Source organism: Priapulus caudatus, unplaced genomic scaffold, assembly GCF_000485595.1.
Source record: "Priapulus caudatus unplaced genomic scaffold, Priapulus_caudatus-5.0.1 Scaffold91, whole genome shotgun sequence".
Lineage (NCBI taxonomy): Eukaryota > Metazoa > Priapulida > Priapulimorpha > Priapulimorphida > Priapulidae > Priapulus > Priapulus caudatus.
In genome coordinates, this window is record NW_014577152.1 from 583,509 (window position 1) to 592,181 (window position 8,673).

Below are 8,673 nucleotides of genomic sequence, written 5' to 3' on the forward strand. Positions count from 1 at the left end.
AAACAAGAACGCGATATATAGAGTATTATATATATAATATATATATATCGATATATATACGATATATACGATATATATATATATATGATATATATACGATATATACGATATATATCGAAATATATATATATCGATATATATACGATATATACGATATATATATATATACGATATATATACGATATATACGATATATATCGATATATATACATATCGATATATATCAAAGCGTTTATGTACTATTAATCAGCATAATATACAAGGAGATTTGAATAGAATGAATAGTCTAAGTAGTCGAAGAAACGAATATTTACTTAGAAACGAGTTGCATCAGATGTTGCAATAATGGTATCAGCCACGGGTTGCGTCAGCAGGGGAAACGATTGCACCAGCTAACGAAATTTGCGTAGTGTTTTGACAACGCGTGCTAAACAACGGCACGTAGGGGGGCGGTGCCAGCTAGGTATATAAGGCGCACCGAATCGCAGCACAAGAGCGTTATTTTTTACGCTAGGTAGGAAGAAGAAGAAGAAGAAGAAGAAGAAGAAGCAGAAGAAGAAAAAGAGGAAAGAGGGAGAAAGCATTTTAAGTCTCGGGAAGAGAGATAACGGAGGGAATAGACGCACGGGTTTTCAGGTAGGTAGAACAACGGGAGAGGGGAATAAAACGGGAAGGAAAGAAGACTACAGGTAAAATGGGGGCTCAGCCGGGATCTTTCACTACAGGTGGAGAAGAACCGGATTTCAGTTAGGTAGAGCCAGGAGCGACTACGAGGGAGACACCCTTGGAGGCTACCTAGGTCTACGCGAAGAAAGGACGAACGTGAGAGGGGAAGACGAAGCCGGCGACGCGTTAATGCTTTAATCTTAGTCTAGAGGTTATAGGATCCGCTGCATATACGAATGCCGGGGAATTATTTGTAAGCTTGTAGGAAGCAATAAAACTATAACCGTACAGTTAACCGAATCTAACTGTGTTCTGTTCCACTGGTACTACCTGTTATAGACGCTACGGCATCACCGTCCTGTCTTTCAGCAGGAGCGAACACTGAATCCGCACAACTAAAACACATGTTAACTATATAACGTCTGTCATACCGTAGTCGGCTACCCCTAGGGCCACTACAGGTAAAATGGGGGCTCGTGCCGGGATGTTCGCATGAAGGAGTAGCAATAGCAAGCGTACCAGTGTTATAGATTAATAGTGAGCGGGGGTAAAATCATGTCGAGTTTTATAAAGTCTTTAAAGAGAATACGGGACTTTCTGACGCCCACGGGGAACCTATGGAGCGATGTGAAACGGGCCGCCGAGGCAAATAAGTCATCGCCACACCAGCGAAGCGAAAGGGAAAGGGTGGACGAGTCCATTATTTTCAGAAGGGGGGAGGTACCGACGACCAGTCATGATGGCGTATCCACACCGGAGAAGTTTTCTATGGATAGGAAGATATCTCAGGAGGCAGCCAAGGATGATAAGGAGAAGATAACAGGATCGGAGAGGAGATTACCGGAAAGCTGGAAAGGAAATGAGCAGGAAAGGGGACAGAGATACAATGCACCCCTACCCCACGCTGGAACGAGCCAGGAAAGCTTACACTGGGGAAGTCCGATCAGACAGCACGGCAGCATTCCGAAAGCATAAAACGGCAGCATAAATTCAGATTTCTTACCTGACGGGAAGAAGATATTTTACTGGCACCTGAAAAAGATACGGTTACGGTTGGGCATATGCTATTCACAAGGAAGGAGTCGATGCATGGCATGCCGGTAGCACGTGAGAGCAGTCCTTGGCGCAGTACACCGGTAAAGAAAAGAAAACCTCCGAACTTTAGGAAGGGAGATGGAACTGCCTTGAGGCACTTCCTAATAAAATTCGAGATGACGGCAAGCTATAACCAATGGCAAGGGAGTGCATGGGGGATTCAATTAGGATTATGCTTGGAGGGTGAAGCTCTAGAAGCAATGATTGAGATGCCACGATCACAGCATGCTGACTACGACAAGATTGTTGCCTGTTTGCAACGCAGATTCGATCCGGTAGAGCGAATCCACGTTTATCGGAGTGAGCTACGTCGTAGGAACAGAAAATTTGAAGAAACACCCGAGGAATACGGCGCTGTCATGCGGCAGTTATTCGCTCGTGCATACCCTGGCATAATAGGTTTTCAGACGGAGCAGATCCTGATCGACAAATACCTGGAAGGAATAGGGGATGTAGAAATACAACGCTATGCACTCTTGCAATGACCAAGAACGCTGGACGAGGCTATAACTCGGGTAGCACAGTATGAGGCCGTTACAAGAGAAACAGTACATCGCCGAAAGCCGCCACCAGGTGGAAGCACTTACGTACGAGCTGTGATGCAACCAGTGGATCTAGTGTCGAGGCTACGGGAAGAGATGCAAGAAGGGATGAGAAGCCTGAGACAGGAAATGGTTAGGATCATGAAGGACATTGAAGGTCAAGTGCAACAAAATACAGCTAGGGCTGGAAGCAGAGGTCAAAGGTCGGGGGAAAACATGCAGAATGCACCATTTAGCAGAATGGTAAAACCTCCACAGAATAGGACAAGAATAGCTGAAATCGAATGTTATTATTGCAGGAGAATGGGACACATGCAGAGAGATTGCCCACGGAGATTGCAACACGGCAATATTTCAGATAATCGCGCACCACGGACAGGAGTTGCCGAGATGAGTCAGCGACCGTTAAACTAGAACGGGCTAGGAGTAGAGTCGGTAGCCTGGTCCATAGTAAGCCGACTGAGGGAGCTACACCACGAACTACTGGTTTCACACTCTCTCAGAAGGGCAAGATAGAAGAAAGCGATAATACAGAAAATAGTTCAGGCTAGGCTGAAGCCACACAGATACCTACTATCTTAGTAGCACTCCTGCAATGTCATCTCACATGGGTGATACCTGTGAAAGTAGAGGGATGGGACATAACATTTTTAGTAGACAGCGGATCAAGTACGAAACTGATAAATGAAGATAGGTTCAACGACATCAAAGCAAGTACCGGGCTGCAGCTGATAACAAGAAAGAGAGATCTGAAGATGGCGAACGGCACAGCAATGGATAGTCCTGGAGAGACTGCTGTCCGTCTAGAAATCGCCGAGCATACCTACCATAAGAAAACAATGGTTATCGCACAATTAGAGGATTTAGATTGGGATTTTGGGACTCGACTTTCTCGTCCCAAACAATGCTATCCTGAACATTACTACAGGAATGCTATCACTCGATGGGAGAGAGGTTCAAGGATTTTGGACAGGTGGAGAGAATGGTAGACGAGTATACGTGAATAAAACGACGATGCTGAGGCGAGGGAAAAGATACAGAATCCCTGGATGGACTTATGCTGACGATAAGAAATCCAAAGAAAAGCAAGTGCCAATCCCAGAATTTCAGAAGCTGGAAACACAGGGTATTCGGGTGGAGCAGACGGTATTCCCAAGGGAGGTGATGAAAGTACTCTTGGTTATCTCCCACAAAGGAGAGAGGCCTACCCTGTTGTTGGAGGATGAGCAAGTGGGGGAACTCAAACCAGTGGAGGAGAGTGAGACACAGCAAGGACAGCAGCTGGTAAGCGTTCTGGACGGCATGGCACCCACAAAGTTAGCTGATCACCTACAGAACCTACTGGATAGGGTAGATGCAAGACTGAGACCGGAGCAGCGAAGTAAAGTGGCTGGGGCACTACATAGCTATCAAGATATATTCGCGGGACTGGGAGATGGTCTCGGGAGGACGAATATCGTTAAGCATAAGATAAATATAGGTAATGCGCGACCAATAAAGCAGTTACCGCGTCGAGTTCCGTTCCACCGGCAGGCAGACATGGATAAGGAAATAGCGGACATGGTAGCAAAGGGAGTCATCGAACCAGGAAGCGGATCTTGGGCGTCACCTGTCGTGTTAGTAGCTAAGAAGGATGAAAGTGTCCGGTTTTGCATTGACTACAGAAGGGTTAACTGCGTAGTTCGAAAAGATGCGTTCCCATTACCTAGAATGGACGATTTACTTGACGCACTGGGAGGAGCATACTGGTTTGCAACATTGGACTTAGCAGCAGGCTACTGGCAGGTAGAAATGGACGAGGAGTCAAAGGATGTCACTGGATTCTCCACAAAGGACGCTTTGTGGCGATTTCGTGTGATGCTGTTCGGATTGTCCGACGCACCGGCGACCTTTCAGCGACTAATGGGAGTGGTCTTGCTGGGCTTGCTAGGCCGGAAGTGCGTAATTTACCTGGATGACATCATCATCTTTGGAAAGACGTTTGAGGAGACACTCGAGAATCTAGAGACAGTTTTCGATCGGCTGAGAGCAGGAAACCTGAAATTAAAGCCAGCGAAATGCCATGTATTTCGGACGACAGTTAAATACCCAGGGCATATAGTGACGGGAGGAGGATTAGAGTGTGATCCGGCCATGATAGAGGCAGTAGCAAACATGGCAGACACCACCATCAGTGGGAGAGACTCGAAGTTTTCTAGGACTTGCTTCATATTACAGGTAATTTATACCTGGATTCTCTACTATAGCAGCGCCTCTCTCGGAGCTGATGAAAAAGAGAGTTAAGTTTAGATGGGGAGAGGAAGAGGAAAGAGCGTTCGGTCAACTCAAGAGGAGATACTGTACGACCAAGAAAGAATTGTTAGCAGTAGTGGTATTTGTCAAACAGTACCACCATTATCTATGAGGAAGACCATTTAAGATAAGAATCGATCATGCATCGTTGACTTGGTTGGTCAATTTCAAGAACCCGGAGGGGATGGTAGCACGATGGATAGCATTATTAGATACGTACGACTTTAAAATTGAGCACCGGAAAGGACAGCATCACCAGAATGCAGATGCGTTGTCACGTAAGACAGTAGGGAAATGCCCTAAAGAGAACTGCCCAGATAGCAGGCATGAAAGGATGGGAGAGGATGCCCGACCGGCGAGGGAGATGCACTTAGTGGAAGAGAAAACGCACGTTCAGGAGGAAGAAGACGAGGAAAGTAGTAGCGATGAACCACCCAGCTGCAGTGGGGAGAAACATTTTCTTCATGTGAGGATAAGGAGCAGCGTGGGCAGGTGTTGGTAGTGACCGAGGAAGAGCAAGAGGATCGCAGAGAAAATCCCAAGGATCAGGGGGAGACCATGATGTATGGAACCCGGAAAATATTAGGAGATTACAGGATAAGGACCCTGTGATTGTTTTCTTCAAGGAACGAAAAGAAGCGGCGTTGGACAGACCTGAGTTTGCAGAAATTGCTGGAATGGGATCGGAGACAAAAGCGTACTGGGGGCAGTGGAATCAATTAGAGGTTCAGGAAGGTAAATTGTATAGACGATGGGAGACGCCAGTCACGCCGACTCATCCCATACTTCAGCTGGTGATACCTAAGAAATTGCAAAGAGAAATATTTTAGCAATTACATTACCATCGGACAGCAGGACATCGAGGAAGGAAACGGAGTAGAGCCAGCATCCAGCAACGGTTCTACTGGCCACACTACACGAAGGATATCAAGAGATGGTGCCAGTACTGCACTGTCTGTGCTCGGAGGCAACCTGGAAAAAGGTTGCGAAAGGGAAGGTTAAAACAGTCGGAAGTAGGAGCGAGTTGAGGAAGAAAGGGGAAGGCAGAGGAGACGTTGAGGGGAGTAAGAGTAGAATAGGAAGACAAAGGCGTATCCAAGGGCGGATACTAATAAAAGTTGGGGGGAGTTGTGGAGATTTCGGGGGTGTGTAACTCACAGGAGCAGTAGACTAGATCAGGATGGATAGATTGACTAAAAACAGGATAAAATATAGATAGCACATAGGAAACGCCTGGGCGCAGCCATCTTGGATCATACATACGGAGGTGGTCTAGGGAAAACAAGGAATGTAAACAAGAACGCAATATATAGGCTAAGAGTATAATAATCAACGCGTTTATGTACTAGTAATCAGCATAATATACAAGGAGATCTAAATAGAATGAATAGTCTAAGTAAGTTGTCGAAGAGAGGAATATTTACTTAGAAACGAGTTGTACCTGTCATACCGTAGTCGGCTACCCCTAGGGCCACTACAATAGCAAAGAACTTATATACTATAGGGATATATATATATATATAATATATAGTATTATTGGGTCAATACATAGATAGTATCAAGCGTCCATAATAGAAATTCTATTATGGACTCTTGATAGTATATACCCGTATATAGGGTCTTTGGGTATAGGGTCAAGGTTATAGCAATGAACCTATATACTATAGGGATATGTACGATGAGGTACTATATATATCACAGCTTCACATCCAAAGACTTGCGTTTCGTCGCGAGCAGCTTTGGGAAAATGTTGCTTATCAGCTCAAAGGTTGTAAACGATTACAGGATATTTGCCCTCCTTCAGCAATAAATGTGTCTAACTGCATAACACGGAATTCTAGTGAACTCCGGCTTGCAAAAGTCCCTCGTACCGGCCGGTACTTCAATAGCCCTGTTCCGTACATGTGCAGGATGATTAACAAATTGTAAACAGGCACTGAATTTTTTACAATAGCATGGATAATTAGTCTTTTACTTGCGCCCCTTTATAAACATTTTGGTCTCTTTGAAATAACTCTCTGGGCAACTTTCGGTTATGTGATATGTTTAATTCTATCGTTGTGTTGCATTTTAATTGTAACAATTTTTGACTAAGGATCAGGTTATTTTAAATATTGTATATATTCTTAAAGATGATTTTAGTTGTAGTGATATAATTTTATGAACCAATATTTTAAGTGATATCTATGTCTTACCACGGGACATATATTATTGTAAATATCATCACTTTCAGTTTTATACTGCCTGATCGTGTTTGCAAAATTTATTTTAATTGTAACGTTGTTAATACTAGTTTTGCAATAAACCTATTATCTATCTATCTATCTGTGAACAGGTAGCACGTTATTATGATAATAACTTCGCCATGAGACAGTGCATCCCCTCCCTGTAAACAGGTAGCACGTTATTCTGGCAATTTAATTCAGCCATGAGACAGTGCATCTCCTCCCTGTGAACAGGTAGCACGTTATTATGACAATAACTCAGCCACATTAGGTAATGCAGTAAACTCTATACTGCATCGCTCCTATGATCGCTCTAACCGTTGTCTCTTCTCGGATTATCCATTTATGTGCTCATTAAATTCGAAGATTAAATGAACGCGTGTCTACTGGAAATTATCAGAGCATTCTAACGTCTTGGCATTCTCGCGAACGTAAACTAAATTTTTCGCATAAATTTTAAAGTAAATTTAAGGGCGAATATAATAACAGTTATTTTCGACGAGATACTCTGAAAAGATCCGAATCTGCCTGTCGGCTGTTATGCACATGCAAGGCGCGATGAATACCTTAGCATCGACTTCGCAATCATGTTTCACGCACGCGAAGACTTAATAAAACGAGCAGTCTTTGCCTGTATTACTAAAAATACATTAGGACAAACTTATGCATATATAAAATCATAGCGAATAGAAATTCCTTATATGTACAGAGAAGTATATATTGGCAAATATTTTAGAAATTTATCTATGCAGAATTGGCTAAAATCCGGGTTCGCGCATGCGCAGTAGCTGACTGAATGATTCATATTTTGATTGAAAAATGAATCTAAAATGGAGCTGGGCTACCCTCAAGTAGATTTCTGTGATAAATATCCATCGCAATAACTCTGGGAAAAGATGGTACGACGTCCTAGCTTGCAGGGTACCCCGGACAGAGGGTTTCTGGCATCAGTGTCACATATACATTTACGTGTATATATTCGTCGAAATACTCGTCATTTTAACGGGTACTAAGCATATGTGACCCAGGATATGACTCCCTACTACATTGGCAAATATTTTAGAAATTTATCTATGCAGAATTGGCTAAAATCCGGGTTCGCGCATGCGCAGTAGCTGACAGAATGATTCATATTTTGATTCAAAAATGAATCTAAAATGGAGCTGGGCTACCCTCAAGTTGATTTCTGTGATAAATGTCCATCGCAATGACTCTTGTAAAAGATGGTACGACGCTCTAGCTTGCAGGGTACCACGGACAGAGCGTTTCTGGCTTTAGTCTTCCAGATACATTTACGTGTATATATTCGTCGAAATACTCGTCATTTTAAGCGGGTACTTAAGCATATGTGATCCCAGGATATGACTCCTCTGACTACGATGGCAAATATTTTAGAAATTTATCTATGCAGAATTGGCTAAAATCGCGGGTTCGCTGCATGCGCAGTAAGCTTGAGACTGAATGAAATCATGTTTGATTAGAAAAATAATTCTAAAATGGAGCTGGGCTACCCTCAAGTTGATTTCTGTGATAAATGTCCATCGCAATGACTCTAGTAAAAGATGGTACGACGCTCTAGCTTGCGCCTTGCAGGGTACCACGGACAGAGCGTTTCTGGCTTTAGTCTTCCAGATACATTTACGTGTATATATTCGTCGAAATACTCGTCATTTTAACGGGTACTAAGCATATGTGCACCAGATACTGATCCATACTAAGTTGGCAAATTATTTTAAGAAATGGATCTATGGCAGAATGGCTAAAAATTCCGGGTTGCCATGCGGCAGTTAGCTTGACTGAATAGATTCATATTTTGATTAAAAATGGTTTAAAATGAGAGGCTGGGGCATACC